Here is a 16,847-nt window from a genome sequence, read left to right as displayed (position 1 = left end):
TCGTTGCCCACCTGGTAGACTGTTTGTTCCTGATGATTGGACCAGTAAAGTCATTTCTGAGGTTCATTCTTCTGCGTTGGCAGGTCATCCTGGAATCTTTGGTACCAGGGATTTGGTGGCAAGGTCCTTCTGGTGGCCTTCCCTGTCTCGAGATGTGCGAGGCTTCGTGCAGTCTTGTGACGTTTGTGCTCGGGCCAAGCCTTGTTGTTCTCGGGCTAGTGGATTGTTGTTGCCCTTGCCTATCCCGAAGAGGCCCTGGACGCACATCTCGATGGATTTTATTTCGGATCTTCCTGTTTCTCAGAAGATGTCTGTCATCTGGGTGGTGTGTGATCGTTTCTCTAAGATGGTCCATTTGGTTCCCCTGCCTAAGTTGCCTTCTTCTTCCGAGTTGGTTCCTCTGTTTTTTCAAAATGTGGTCCGTTTGCATGGTATTCCGGAGAATATCGTTTCTGACAGAGGTACCCAATTCGTGTCTAGATTTTGGCGAGCATTCTGTGCTAGGATGGGCATAGATTTGTCTTTCTCGTCTGCTTTCCATCCTCAGACTAATGGCCAGACCGAGCGGACGAATCAGACCTTGGAGACATATTTGAGGTGTTTTGTGTCTGCAGATCAGGATGATTGGGTTGCTTTTTTGCCTTTGGCGGAGTTTGCCCTCAATAATCGGGCCAGCTCTGCCACCTTGGTGTCTCCCTTTTTCTGTAATTCGGGGTTTCATCCTCGATTTTCTTCTGGTCAGGTGGAATCTTCGGATTGTCCTGGAGTGGATGCTGTGGTGGAGAGGTTGCATCAGATTTGGGGGCAGGTAGTGGACAATTTGAAGTTGTCCCAGGAGAAGACTCAGCTTTTTGCCAACCGCCGGCGTCGGGTTGGTCCTCGGCTTTGTGTTGGGGACTTGGTGTGGTTGTCTTCTCGTTTTGTCCCTATGAGGGTTTCTTCTCCCAAGTTTAAGCCTCGGTTCATCGGCCCGTACAAGATATTGGAGATTCTTAACCCTGTGTCCTTCCGTTTGGACCTCCCTGCATCTTTTTCTATTCATAATGTTTTTCATCGGTCATTATTGCGCAGGTATGAGGTACCGGTTGTGCCTTCCGTTGAGCCTCCTGCTCCGGTGTTGGTTGAGGGCGAGTTGGAGTACGTTGTGGAAAAAATCTTGGACTCCCGTGTTTCCAGACGGAAACTCCAGTATCTGGTCAAATGGAAGGGTTACGGTCAGGAGGATAATTCTTGGGTGACTGCCTCTGATGTTCATGCCTCCGATTTGGTCCGTGCCTTTCATAGGGCTCATGCTGATCGCCCTGGTGGTTCTGGTGAGGGTTCGGTGCCCCCTCCTTGAGGGGGGGGTACTGTTGTGAAATTGGATTTTGGGCTCCCCCGGTGGCCACTGGTGGAATTGAACTGGTGTGCATCATCCTCTCTGTTCACCTGTTTCCATCAGGATGTGGGAGTCGCTATTTAGCCTTGCTCCTCTGTCACTTCCATGCCGGTCAACATTGTAATCAGAAGCCTTTCTGTGCATGTTCCTGCTGCTAGACAACTCCCAGCTAAGTTGGACTTTTGTCCTTGTTTGTTTTTGCATTTTGTTCCAGTTCACAGCTGTAGTTTCGTTTCTGTGTCTGGAAAGCTCTTGTGATCTGAAATTGCCACTCTGAGATTATGAGTTAATACTAGAGTCTTAAAGTAATTTCAGGATGGTATTTTGATAGGGTTTTCAGCTGACCATGAAAGTGCCCTTTCTGTCTTCCTGCTATCTAGTAAGCGGACCTCAATTTTGCTAAACCTATTTTCATACTACGTTTGTCATTTCATCTAAAATCACCGCCAATATTTGTGGGGGCCTCTGTCTGCCTTTCGGGGAAATTTCTCTAGAGGTGAGCCAGGACTATATTTTCCTCTGCCAGGATTAGTTAGTCCTCCGGCCGGCGCTGGGCGTCTAGGGATAAAACGCAGGCTACGCTACCCGGCTACTGTTAGTTGTGCGGCAGGTTTAGTTCATGGTCAGTTTAGTTTCCATCCTTCCAAGAGCTAGTTCTTATGTTTGCTGGGCTATGTTCTCTTGCCATTGAGAACCATAACAGTTTGACCGGCCACAAAGGGTTAAATTAATTGACAGAGAAAGGAGAGAAAAGAGAAGTCTGCTGAAGATTTTTTTTTTTTTTTTTTTTCCAGTTCTGAGTGTGCTTGTAATTGAATCTCTTGCAAGTCTGCCTATATTGCAGCCTTTCTTTCTCTCTCTCCTTCTTATCCTGGAATGGCTCTGTGTTCACCTGTTTAAAATGGATATTCAGAGTTTAGCTGCAGGTTTGAATAATCTCACCACGAAAGTTCAAAATTTACAAGATTTTGTTGTTCATGTTCCTATATCTGAACCTAGAATTCCTTTGCCTGAATTTTTCTCGGGGAATAGATCTTGCTTTCAAAATTTCAAAAATAATTGCAAGTTGTTTTTGTCCCTGAAATCTCGCTCTGCTGGAGATCCTGCTCAGCAGGTCAGGATTGTGATTTCCTTGCTCCGGGGCGACCCTCAGGATTGGGCTTTTGCATTGGCTCCAGGGGATCCTGCGTTGCTCAATGTGGATGCGTTTTTTCTGGCCTTGGGGTTGCTTTATGAGGAACCTCAGTTAGAACTTCAGGCGGAAAAGGCCTTGATGTCCCTATCTCAGGGGCAAGACGAAGCTGAAATATACTGCCAGAAATTCCGTAAATGGGCTGTGCTTACTCAGTGGAATGAGTGCGCCCTGGCGGCGAATTTCAGAGAGGGTCTCTCTGATGCCATTAAGGATGTTATGGTGGGGTTCCCTGTGCCTGCGGGTCTGAATGAGTCCATGACAATGGCTATCCAGATCGATAGGTGTCTGCGGGAGCGCAAACCTGTGCACCATTTGGCGGTGTCTACTGAGAAGACGCCAGAGAATATGCAATGTGATAGAATTCTGTCCAGAAGTGAACGGCAGAATTTTAGACGAAAAAATGGGTTGTGCTTCTATTGCGGTGATTCAACTCATGTTATATCAGCATGCTCTAAGCGTACTAAGAAGCTTGATAAGTCTGTTTCAATTGGCACTTTACAGTCTAAGTTTATTCTATCTGTGACCCTGATTTGTTCTTTATCATCTATTACCGCGGATGCCTATGTCGACTCTGGCGCCGCTTTGAGTCTTATGGATTGGTCCTTTGCCAAACGCTGTGGGTATGATTTGGAGCCTCTTGAAACTCCTATACCCCTGAAGGGGATTGACTCCACCCCATTGGCTAGCAATAAACCACAATACTGGACACAAGTAACTATGCGGATTAATCCAGATCACCAGGAGATTATTCGCTTTCTTGTGCTGTATAACCTACATGATGTGTTGGTGCTTGGATTGCCATGGCTGCAATCTCATAACCCAGTCCTTGACTGGAAAGCTATGTCTGTGTTAAGCTGGGGATGTAAGGGGACGCATGGGGACGTACCTGTGGTTTCCATTTCATCATCTATTCCCTCTGAGATTCCTGAATTCTTGACTGAATATCGTGACGTTTTTGAAGAACCTAAGCTTGGTTCATTACCTCCGCACCGGGAGTGCGATTGTGCCATAGATTTGATTCCGGGTAGTAAATACCCTAAGGGTCGTTTATTTAATCTGTCTGTGCCTGAACATGCTGCTATGCGAGAATATATAAAGGAGTCCTTGGAAAAGGGACATATTCGTCCTTCGTCATCTCCCTTAGGAGCCGGTTTTTTCTTTGTGGCTAAGAAAGATGGCTCTTTGAGGCCGTGCATTGATTATCGGCTTTTGAATAAAATCACGGTTAAATATCAATATCCGTTGCCACTGCTGACTGATTTGTTTGCTCGCATAAAGGGGGCCAAGTGGTTCTCTAAGATAGATCTCCGTGGGGCGTATAATTTGGTGCGAATTAAGCAGGGGGATGAGTGGAAAACCGCATTTAATACGCCCGAGGGCCACTTTGAGTATTTGGTGATGCCTTTTGGTCTTTCAAATGCCCCTTCAGTCTTTCAGTCCTTTATGCATGACATTTTCCGTGATTATTTGGATAAATTTATGATTGTGTATCTGGATGATATTTTGATTTTTTCGGATGACTGGGACTCTCATGTCCAGCAGGTCAGGAGGGTTTTTCAGGTTTTGCGGTCTAATTCCTTGTGTGTGAAGGGTTCTAAGTGCGTTTTTGGGGTTCAAAAGATTTCCTTTTTGGGATATATTTTTTCCCCCTCTTCCATCGAGATGGATCCTGTCAAGGTTCAGGCTATTTGTGATTGGACGCAACCCTCTTCTCTTAAGAGTCTTCAGAAATTTTTGGGCTTTGCTAACTTTTATCGTCGATTTATTGCTGGTTTTTCTGATGTTGTTAAACCATTGACTGATTTGACTAAGAAGGGTGCTGATGTTGCTGATTGGTCCCCTGCTGCTGTGGAGGCCTTTCGGGAGCTTAAGCGCCGCTTTTCTTCCGCCCCTGTGTTGCGTCAGCCTGATGTTGCTCTTCCTTTTCAGGTTGAGGTCGACGCTTCTGAAATCGGAGCTGGGGCGGTTTTGTCGCAGAGAAGTTCCGATTGCTCCGTGATGAGACCTTGTGCTTTTTTCTCGCGTAAATTTTCGCCCGCCGAGCGGAATTATGATGTTGGGAATCGGGAGCTTTTGGCCATGAAGTGGGCTTTTGAGGAGTGGCGTCATTGGCTTGAGGGGGCTAGACATCAGGTGGTGGTATTGACTGACCACAAAAATCTAATTTATCTTGAGTCCGCCAGACGCCTGAATCCTAGACAGGCGCGCTGGTCGTTGTTTTTCTCTCAGTTTAATTTTGTGGTGTCCTACCTGCCGGGTTCTAAGAATGTTAAGGCGGATGCCCTTTCTAGGAGTTTTGAGCCTGACTCCCCTGGTAATTCTGAACCTACAGGTATCCTTAAGGATGGAGTGATATTGTCTGCCGTTTCTCCAGACCTGCGGCGGGCCTTGCAGGAGTTTCAGGCGGATAGACCTGATCGTTGCCCACCTGGTAGACTGTTTGTTCCTGATGATTGGACCAGTAAAGTCATTTCTGAGGTTCATTCTTCTGCGTTGGCAGGTCATCCTGGAATCTTTGGTACCAGGGATTTGGTGGCAAGGTCCTTCTGGTGGCCTTCCCTGTCTCGAGATGTGCGAGGCTTCGTGCAGTCTTGTGACGTTTGTGCTCGGGCCAAGCCTTGTTGTTCTCGGGCTAGTGGATTGTTGTTGCCCTTGCCTATCCCGAAGAGGCCCTGGACGCACATCTCGATGGATTTTATTTCGGATCTTCCTGTTTCTCAGAAGATGTCTGTCATCTGGGTGGTGTGTGATCGTTTCTCTAAGATGGTCCATTTGGTTCCCCTGCCTAAGTTGCCTTCTTCTTCCGAGTTGGTTCCTCTGTTTTTTCAAAATGTGGTCCGTTTGCATGGTATTCCGGAGAATATCGTTTCTGACAGAGGTACCCAATTCGTGTCTAGATTTTGGCGAGCATTCTGTGCTAGGATGGGCATAGATTTGTCTTTCTCGTCTGCTTTCCATCCTCAGACTAATGGCCAGACCGAGCGGACGAATCAGACCTTGGAGACATATTTGAGGTGTTTTGTGTCTGCAGATCAGGATGATTGGGTTGCTTTTTTGCCTTTGGCGGAGTTTGCCCTCAATAATCGGGCCAGCTCTGCCACCTTGGTGTCTCCCTTTTTCTGTAATTCGGGGTTTCATCCTCGATTTTCTTCTGGTCAGGTGGAATCTTCGGATTGTCCTGGAGTGGATGCTGTGGTGGAGAGGTTGCATCAGATTTGGGGGCAGGTAGTGGACAATTTGAAGTTGTCCCAGGAGAAGACTCAGCTTTTTGCCAACCGCCGGCGTCGGGTTGGTCCTCGGCTTTGTGTTGGGGACTTGGTGTGGTTGTCTTCTCGTTTTGTCCCTATGAGGGTTTCTTCTCCCAAGTTTAAGCCTCGGTTCATCGGCCCGTACAAGATATTGGAGATTCTTAACCCTGTGTCCTTCCGTTTGGACCTCCCTGCATCTTTTTCTATTCATAATGTTTTTCATCGGTCATTATTGCGCAGGTATGAGGTACCGGTTGTGCCTTCCGTTGAGCCTCCTGCTCCGGTGTTGGTTGAGGGCGAGTTGGAGTACGTTGTGGAAAAAATCTTGGACTCCCGTGTTTCCAGACGGAAACTCCAGTATCTGGTCAAATGGAAGGGTTACGGTCAGGAGGATAATTCTTGGGTGACTGCCTCTGATGTTCATGCCTCCGATTTGGTCCGTGCCTTTCATAGGGCTCATCCTGATCGCCCTGGTGGTTCTGGTGAGGGTTCGGTGCCCCCTCCTTGAGGGGGGGGGGTACTGTTGTGAAATTGGATTTTGGGCTCCCCCGGTGGCCACTGGTGGAATTGAACTGGTGTGCATCATCCTCTCTGTTCACCTGTTTCCATCAGGATGTGGGAGTCGCTATTTAGCCTTGCTCCTCTGTCACTTCCATGCCGGTCAACATTGTAATCAGAAGCCTTTCTGTGCATGTTCCTGCTGCTAGACAACTCCCAGCTAAGTTGGACTTTTGTCCTTGTTTGTTTTTGCATTTTGTTCCAGTTCACAGCTGTAGTTTCGTTTCTGTGTCTGGAAAGCTCTTGTGATCTGAAATTGCCACTCTGAGATTATGAGTTAATACTAGAGTCTTAAAGTAATTTCAGGATGGTATTTTGATAGGGTTTTCAGCTGACCATGAAAGTGCCCTTTCTGTCTTCCTGCTATCTAGTAAGCGGACCTCAATTTTGCTAAACCTATTTTCATACTACGTTTGTCATTTCATCTAAAATCACCGCCAATATTTGTGGGGGCCTCTGTCTGCCTTTCGGGGAAATTTCTCTAGAGGTGAGCCAGGACTATATTTTCCTCTGCCAGGATTAGTTAGTCCTCCGGCCGGCGCTGGGCGTCTAGGGATAAAACGCAGGCTACGCTACCCGGCTACTGTTAGTTGTGCGGCAGGTTTAGTTCATGGTCAGTTTAGTTTCCATCCTTCCAAGAGCTAGTTCTTATGTTTGCTGGGCTATGTTCTCTTGCCATTGAGAACCATAACAGTACAATTTGTCCTGAGTACGCCGATACCCCATATGTGGGGGTAAACCACTGTTTGGGCGCATGGCAGAGCTCGGAAGCGAAGGAGCGCCATTTGACTTTTCAATGCAAAATTGACTGGAATTGAGATGGGACGCCATGTTGCGTTTGGAGAGCCCCTCATGTGCCTAAACATTGAAACCCCCCACAAGTGACACCATTTTGGAAACTAGACCCCCTAAGGAACTTATCTAGATGTGTGGTGAGCACTCTGACCCATTAAGTGATTCACAGAAGTTTATAATGCAGAGCCGTAAAAATAAAAAAACATTTTTTCACAAAAATGATTTTTTGCCCCCAATTTTTTATTTTCCCAAGGGTAAGAGAAGAAATTGGGCCTCAAAAGTTGTTGTCCAATTTGTCCTGAGTACGCTGATACCCCATATGTGGGGGTAAACCACTGTTTGGGTGCATGGGAGAGCTCGGAAGGGAAGGAGCGCCGTTTGACTTTTCAATGCAAAATTGACAGGAATTGAGATGGGACGCCATGTTGCGTTTGGAGAGCCACTGATGTGCCTAAACATTGAAACTCCCCACAAGTGACATTTTGGAAAGTAGACTCCCTAAGGAACTTATCTAGATGTGTGGTGAGCACTTTGACCCATTAAGTGATTCACAGAAGTTTATAATGCAGAGCCATAAAAATAAAAAATCATTTTTTCACAAAAATGATATTTTCACCCCCAATTTTTTATTTTCCCAAGGGCAAGAGAACAAATTGGACCCCCAAAGTTGTTGTCCAATTTGTCCTGAGTACGCTGATACCCCATATGTGGGGGTAAACCACTGTTTGGGCGCATGGGAGAGCTTGGAAGGGAAGGAGCGCCGTTTGACTTCTCAATGCAAAATTGACAGGAATTGAGATGGGATGCCATGTGTTGTGAACTGTGTTTCTGGGCTCCCTCTGGTGGTCACTAACGGTATTGTGTTAGGTATGTCTTGTTGCAGGCCTGAGCTCCAGCTGTGTCGTTAAGCAGCGGGTGTTTCCTATTTGAGTCTCCTCTGGACTCAGTCTCTTGCCTGGCATCGTTGTATCCAGACCTATTTGGTCTCCTCCGGATTCCTTTCAGTCTGCCTCATGCAAGAAAAGCTAAGTCTGTTTTGTACAATTTGGATCGTTTGCATTATTCAGTGTTTTTGTCCAGCTTGCTTTACATTTGATTTTTGACTCGCTGGAAGCTCTAGGGGGCTGATATTCTCCCTCCACACCGTCAGTCGGTGTGGGGGTTCTTGAATGTTCAGCGTGGATGTTTTGTAGGGTTTTCTGCTAACCGCATAGTCCACTATCTATTTTCTGCTATCTAGACTATTGCGCCTCACTTTGCTGAATCTAGTTCATCTCTACGTTTGTGTTTTCCTCTTGCCTCACCGTTATTATTTGTTGGGGGCTTTCTATATCTTTGGGGTTCAATTTCTCTGGAGGCAAGCGAGGTCTTATTTTTTCCCTCTAGGGGTAGTCAGTTCTCCGGCTGGCTCGAGACGTCTAGAACCAACGTAGGCACGTTCACCGGCTACTTTTAGTTGTTTGTGTCAGGATCAGGTATGCGGTTAGCCCAGTTTCCACCTCCCTAGAGCAGTATTTATATTTTTGCTATCTTGCCGGAATATCAGAGATCCTCTGCCATTGGGATCATAACAGAATGCCAGGCCTAAAGAAAATGTTTAATGCATCGCAGAAGCGGGATTAAAAAGAAGTTCTGAGTTTTTGTGTTTTTTTTGCTGCAGTTTGCCTAGCTTCTTCCATCCCCTTTTTCTCTGAGTGGCTGAAACTCTGCTGCAGATATGAATGTCCAGACTCTGACTTCTAGTGTGGATCAGCTTGCTGCTAGGGTGCAAAGCATTCAGGATTTTGTTATCCATAGCCCTATGTCTGAACCAAAAATTCCTATTCCTGAGCCGTTTTTTGGAGATAGATCTAAATTCCTGAATTTTAGGAATAATTGTAAATTGTTTCTGTCTCTGAAACCTCGTTCCTCTGGTGATTCCGCTCAGCAAGTTAAGATTGTTATTTCCTTCTTGCGCGGCGACCCTCAGGATTGGGCCTTCTCTCTGGCGCCAGGAGATCCTGCATTGGTGAATGTTGATGCGTTTTTTCTGGCACTTGGTTTGCTTTATGAGGAGACTAATCTTGAAAATCAGGCTGAAAAAATGTTGCTGGTTATCTCTCAGGGTCAGGACGAAGCTGAGGTATATTGCCAAAAATTTCGGAAATGGTCCATGCTTACTCAATGGAATGAGTGCACTGGCCGCAAATTTCAGAAATGGTCTTTCTGAAGCCATTAAAGATGTGATGGTGGGGTTTCCTATCCCTACAGGTCTAAATGATTCAATGGCTCTAGCCATTCAAATTGATCGACGTTTGCGGGAGCGCAAATCTGATAATCCTTTGGCGGTGCTCTCTGAACGGTCACCTGATTCTATGCAATGTGACAGAATTCTGACCAGAGCCGAGCGACAAAATCATAGACGTCAAAATGGGTTGTGTTTCTACTGTGGTGATTCAACACATGTTATCTCAGCATGCTCTAAACGTTTAAAGAAAAAAGTTAATCCTGTCGCCATTGGTACTTTTCAGCCTAAGTTTATTTTGTCTGTGACTTTAATTTGTTCATTATCTTCTTACTCAGTTATGGCTTTTGTGGATTCTGGTGCTGCTTTAAGTCTGATGGATTTTTCTTTTGCCAAGCGCTGCGGTTTTGTCCTGGAGCCTTTGGAAAATCCTATTCCTCTTAGAGGAATTGATTCTACGCCATTGGCAGAGAATAAACCTCAGTATTGGACGCAGGTGACCATGTGCATGACTCCTGTGCATCAGGAGGTGATTCGTTTTTTGGTACTGCATGAAATGCATGATGTTGTCGTTTTGTGTCTGCCATGGTTACAGGCCCATAATCCAGTTTTAGATTGGAAAGCTATGACTGTGTCTAGTTGGGGGTGTCAGGGGATTCATGGCGATTCTCCATTGGTGTCTATTGCTTCTTCTACTCCTTCTGAGATCCCTGAGTTTTTGTCAGACTTTCAGGATGTATTTAATGAGGCCAGGTCCAGTGCCCTTCCTCCTCATAGGGACTGTGATTGTGCTATAGATTTGATTCCTGGTAGTAAGTTTCCTAAGGGACGACTCTTTAATTTATCTGTGCCAGAGCATGCCGCAATGCGGAGTTATATAAAGGAGTCTTTGGAGAAGGGACATATTCGCCCATCCTCGTCCCCTCTTGGTGCAGGATTCTTTTTTGTGGGCAAGAAAGACGGGTCTCTGAGACCTTGTATTGATTATCGTCTTCTGAATAAGATCACTGTTAAATTTCAGTATCCTTTACCATTGTTGTCTGATTTGTTTGCTCGGATTAAGGGATCCAGTTGGTTCACCAAGATAGATCTTCGTGGTGCGTATAACCTTGTGCGCATAAAGCAGGGAGATGAATGGAAAACGGCATTTAATACGCCTGAGGGTCATTTTGAGTTCCTGGTGATGCCTTTCGGATTATCTAATGCTCCTTCTGTGTTTCAGTCCTTCATGCATGACATCTTCCGGAAATATCTGGATAAATTTATGATTATTTATCTGGATGATATTTTGTTTTTTTCTGATGATTGGGAGTCCCATGTGAACCAGGTCAGGATGGTGTTTCAGGTTTTGCGGGAGAATGCTCTATTTGTGAAGGGCTCAAAATGTATCTTTGGGGTACAGAAGGTTTCTTTTTTGGGTTTTATTTTTTCCCCTTCTACTGTGGAGATGGACCCAGTTAAGGTCCGTGCCATTCATGACTGGACTCAGCCCACGTCTGTTAAGAGCCTGCAGAAGTTCTTGGGCTTTGCTAATTTTTACCGTCGTTCTATCGCTAATTTCTCCAGCGTGGTTAAACCTTTGACGGATATGACCAAGAAGGGTTCTGATGTTGCGAATTGGTCTCCTGCAGCCGTGGAGGCCTTTCGGGAGCTGAAGCGTCGGTTTACTTCAGCGCCAGTCTTGTGCCAGCCGGATGTCTCTCTTCCCTTCCAGGTTGAAGTTGATGCTTCTGAAATTGGTGCAGGGGCTGTTTTGTCACAAAAAAGTTCTGATGGCTCCGTGATGAAGCCATGTCAAGGAAATTTTCGCCTGCTGAGCGGAACTACGATGTTGGTAATCGGGAGTTGTTGGCCATGAAGTGGGCATTTGAGGAGTGGCGACATTGGCTCGAGGGAGCTAGACATCGTGTGGTGGTCTTGACTGATCATAAAAATCTGATTTACCTCGAGTCTGCCAAGCGCCTGAATCCTAGACAGGCCCGTTGGTCGTTGTTTTTCTCCCGTTTTGACTTTGTGGTCTCGTACCTGCCTGGTTCGAAGAACGTGAAGGCTGATGCACTTTCTAGAAGTTTTGTGCCTGATTCTCCGGGAGTCTCTGAGCCGGCTGGTATTCTCAGAGAGGGAGTAATTTTGTCTGCCATTTCCCCAGATTTGCGACGAGGGCTGCAAAAATTTCAGGCTGATAGTACTGATCGTTGTCCACCAGAGAGATTGTTTGTCCCTGATGGATGGACCAACAGAGTTATTTCTGAGGTTCATTCTTCGGTGTTGGCGGGACATCCTGGGATTTTTGGTACCAGAGATTTGGTGGCCAGGTCCTTTTGGTGGCCTTCCTTGTCGCGGGATGTGTGTTCTTTAGTGCAGTCCTGTGGGATTTGTGCTCGGGCTAAGCCTTGCTGTTCTCGTGCCAGCGGGTTGCTTTTGCCCTTGCCTATCCCAAAGAGGCCTTGGACGCACATTTCCATGGATTTCATTTCGGATCTTCCGGTGTCTCGGAAGATGTCTGTCATCTGGGTGGTGTGCGATCGTTTTTCTAAAATGGTCCATTTGGTGCCCTTGCCTAAGTTGCCTTCCTCCTCTGATTTGGTTCCTTTGTTCTTTCAGAATGTGGTTCGTTTGCATGGTATCCCTGAGAATATTGTATCTGACAGAGGATCCCAGTTTGTGTCCAGATTCTGGCGATCCTTTTGTGCTAAGATGGGTATTGATTTGTCTTTTTCGTCGGCTTTTCATCCTCAGACTAATGGCCAGACCGAGCGAACTAATCAGACGTTAGAGACTTATTTGAGATGTTTTGTTTCTGCTGATCAGGACGACTGGGTTACCTTTTTGCCACTGGCCGAGTTTGCCCTTAATAATCGGGCTAGTTCTGCCACTTTGGTTTCACCCTTTTTCTGCAACTCTGGTTTTCATCCTCGTTTCTCCTCGGGTCAGGTTGAACCTTCTGACTGTCCTGGGGTTGATTCTGTGGTGGATAGGTTGCAGCGGATTTGGAACCATGTGGTGGACAATTTAAAATTGTCACAAGACAAGGCCCAGCGGTTTGCCAACCGCCGCCGCGGTGTGGGTCCCCGACTTCGTGTTGGGGATTTGGTTTGGTTGTCTTCTCGGCATGTTCCTTTGAAAGTCTCCTCTCCTAAGTTCAAGCCTCGCTTTATCGGTCCTTATAAGATTTTGGAAATCCTTAACCCGGTGTCTTTTCGCTTGGACCTTCCAGCGTCTTTTGCTATTCATAATGTGTTCCATAGGTCCTTGTTGCGGCGGTACGTGGTGCCTATGGTTCCTGCTGTTGAGCCTCCTGCCCCGGTTTTGGTTGAGGGCGAGTTGGAGTACGTGGTGGAGAAGATTCTGGATTCTCGTATCTCTAGACGGAAACTCCAGTATTTAGTTAAGTGGAAAGGCTATGGTCAGGAGGATAATTCCTGGGTTGTCGCCTCTGATGTTCATGCGGCTGATTTGGTTCATGCCTTTCACGCTGCTCATCCTGATCGCCCTGGGGGTCTTGGTGAGGGTTCGGTGACCCCTCCTCAAGGGGGGGTACTGTTGTGAACTGTGTTTCTGGGCTCCCTCTGGTGGTCACTAACGGTATTATGTTAGGTATGTCTTGTTGCAGGCCTGAGCTCCAGCTGTGTCGTTAAGCAGCGGGTGCTTCCTATTTGAGTCTCCTCTGGACTCAGTCTCTTGCCTGGCATCGTTGTATCCAGACCTATTTGGTCTCCTCCGGATTCCTTTCAGTCTGCCTCATGCAAGAAAAGCTAAGTCTGTTTTGTACAATTTGGATCGTTTGCATTATTCAGTGTTTTTGTCCAGCTTGCTTTACATTTGATTTTTGACTCGCTGGAAGCTCTAGGGGGCTGATATTCTCCCTCCACACCGTCAGTCGGTGTGGGGGTTCTTGAATGTTCAGCGTGGATGTTTTGTAGGGTTTTCTGCTAACCGCATAGTCCACTATCTATTTTCTGCTATCTAGACTATTGGGCCTCACTTTGCTGAATCTAGTTCATCTCTACGTTTGTGTTTTCCTCTTGCCTCACCGTTATTATTTGTTGGGGGCTTTCTATATCTTTGGGGTTCAATTTCTCTGGAGGCAAGCGAGGTCTTATTTTTTCCCTCTAGGGGTAGTCAGTTCTCCGGCTGGCTCGAGACGTCTAGAACCAACGTAGGCACGTTCACCGGCTACTTTTAGTTGTTTGTGTCAGGATCAGGTATGCGGTTAGCCCAGTTTCCACCTCCCTAGAGCAGTATTTATATTTTTGCTATCTTGCCGGAATATCAGAGATCCTCTGCCATTGGGATCATAACAGCCATGTTGCATTTAGAGAGCCATTGATGTGCCTAAACATTGAAACCCCCAACAAGTGACACCATTTTGGAAAGTAGACCCCCTAAGGAACTTATCTAGATGTGTGGTGAGCACTTTGACCCATTAAGTGATTCACCGAAGTTTATAATGCAGAGCCGTAAAAATAAAAAATCACATTTTTTCACAAAAATGATCTTTTCGCCCCCAATTTTTTATTTTCCCAAGGGTAAGAGAAGAAATTGAACCAACAAAGTTGTTGTCCAATTTCTCCTGAGTACGCTGATACCCCATATGTGGGGGTAAACCACTGTTTGAGCGCATGGGAGAGCTCGGAAGGGAAGGAGCGCCGTTTGACTTCTCAATGCAAAATTAACAGGAATTGAGATGGGACACCATATTGCGTTTGGAGAGCCACTGATGTGCCTAAACATTGAAACCCCCCACAAGTGACACAATTTTGAATTTAGACCCCTTAAGGAACTCATCTAGATGTGTTGTGAGAGCTTTGAACCCCCAAGTGTTTCACTACAGTTTATAACGCAGAGCCGTGAAAATAAAAAATCTTTTTTTTTTCCACAAAAATTATTTTTCAGCCCCCAGTTTTGTATTTTTCCAAGGGTAACAGTTGAAATTGGACCCCAAAAGTTGTTGTCCAATTTGTCCTGAGTATGCTGATACCCCATATGTGGGGGGGAACCACCGTTTGAGCTCATGGTGGAGCTCGGAAGGGAAGGAGCGTCATTTGGAATGCAGACTTAGATGGATTGGTCTGCAGGCGTCACATTGCGTTTGCAGAGCCTCTAATGTACCTAAATAGTAGAAACCCCCCACAAGTGACCCAATATTGGAAACTAGACCCCCCAAGGAACTTATCTAGATGTGTTGTGAGAACTTTGAACCCCCAAGTGTTTCACTACAGTTTATAACGTAGAGCCGTGAAAATAAAAAATCCTTTTTTTTCCACAAAAATTATATTTTAGCCCCCAGTTTTGTATTTTTCCAAGGGTAACAGTTTAAATTGGACCCCAAAAGTTGTTGTCCAATTTGTCCTGAGTACGCTGATTCGCCATATGTGGGGGGAACCACCGTTTGAGCGCATGGCATAGCTCGGAAGGGAAGTAGCGTCATTTGGAATGCAGACTTAGATGGATTGGTCTGCAGGCGTCACATTGCGTTTCCAGAGCCCCTAATGTACCTGAACAGTAGAAACCCCCCACAAGTGACCCCATATTGGAAACTAGAACCCCCAAGGAACTTATCTAGATGTGTTGTGAGAACTTTGAACCCCCATGTGTTTCACTACAGTTTATAACGCAGAGCCGTGAAAATAAAAAATCCTTTTTTTTCCACAAAAATTATTTTTTAGCCCCCGGTTTTGTATTTTCCCAAGGGTGACAGTTGAAATTGGACCCCATAAGTTGTTGTCCAATTTTTCCTGAGTACGCTGATACCCCATATGTGGGGGGGAACCACCGTTTGAGCTCATGGCGGAGCTCGGAAGGGAAGGAGCGTCATTTGGAATGCAGACTTAGATGGATTGGTCTGCAGGCATCACATTGCGTTTGCAGAGCCCCTAATGTACCTAAATAGTAGAAACCCCCCACAAGTGACCCCATATTGGAAACTAGACCCCCCAAGGAACTTGTCTAGATGTGTTGTGAGAACTTTGAACCCCCAAGTGTTTCACTACAGTTTATAACGCAGAGCCGTGAAAATAAAAAATCCTTTTTTTCCACAAAAATTATATTTTAGCCCTCAGTTTTGTATTTTTCCAAGGGTAACAGTTGAAATTGGACCCCAAAAGTTGTTGTCCAATTTGTCCTGAGTACGCTGATTCGCCATATGTGGGGGGAACCACCGTTTGAGCGCATGGCATAGCTCGGAAGGGAAGGAGCGTCATTTGGAATGCAGACTTAGATGGATTGGTCTGCAGGCGTCACATTGCGTTTCCAGAGCCCCTAATGTACCTAAACAGTAGAAACCCCCCACATGTGACCCCATATTGGAAACTAGACTCCCCAAGGAACTTATCTAGATGTGTTGTGAGAACTTTGATCCCCCAAGTGTTTCACTACAGTTTATAACGCAGAGCCGTGTAAATAAAAAATATTTTTTTTCCACAAAAATTATTTTTAGCCCCCAGTTTTGTATTTTCCCAAGGGTAACAGGAGAAATTGGACCCCAAAAGTTGTTGTCCAAAGTGTCCTGAGTAAGCTGATACCTCATATGTTTGGGTAAACCCCTGTTTGGGCGCACGGAAGAGCTCGGAAGGGAAGGAGCACTATTTTACTTTTTCAACGCAGAATTGGCTGGAATTGAGATCGGACGCCATGTCGCGTTTGGAGAGCCCCTGATGTGCCTAAACAGTGGAAACCCCCCAATTATAACTGAAACCCCAATCCAAACACATCCCTAACCCTAATCCCAACGGTAACCCTAACCACACCCCTAACCCTGACACACCCCTAACCCTAATCCCAACCGTATTCCCAACCGTAAATGTAATCCAAACCCTAACTTTAGCCCCAACCCTTACTGTAGCCTTAACCGTAGCCCCAACCCTAATGGGAAAATGGAAATAAATACATTTGTTTAATTTTTAAATTTTTCCCTAACTAAGGGGGTGATGAAGGGGGGTTTGATTTACTTTTACAGCGGGTTTTTTATCGGATTTTTATGATTGGCAGCCGTCACACACTGAAAGACGCTTTTTATTGCAAAAAATATTTTTTGCGTTACCATATTTTGAGAGCTATAATTTTTCCATATTTTGGTCCACAGAGTCATGTGAGGTCTTGTTTTTTGCGGGACGAGTTGACGTTTTTATGGGTAACATTTTTGGGCACGTAACATTTTTTGATCGCTTTTTATTCCGATTTTTGTGAGGCAAAATGACCAAAAACCAGCTATTCATGAATTTCTTTTGGGGGAGGGGTTTATACCGTTCCGCGTTTGGTAAAATGGATAAAGCAGTTTTATTCTTCGGGTCAGTACGATTACAGCGATACCTCATTTATATCATTTTTTAATGTTTTGGCGCTTTTATACGATAAAAACTATTTTATAGAAAAAATTATTATTTTTTCATCGCTTTATTCTGAGGACTATAACTTTTTTATTTTTTCTTTGATGACGCTGTATGGCGG

This window comes from Ranitomeya variabilis, chromosome 8 (assembly GCF_051348905.1).
Source record: "Ranitomeya variabilis isolate aRanVar5 chromosome 8, aRanVar5.hap1, whole genome shotgun sequence".
NCBI lineage: Eukaryota > Metazoa > Chordata > Amphibia > Anura > Dendrobatidae > Ranitomeya > Ranitomeya variabilis.
This window is presented reverse-complemented; position numbering follows the sequence as displayed.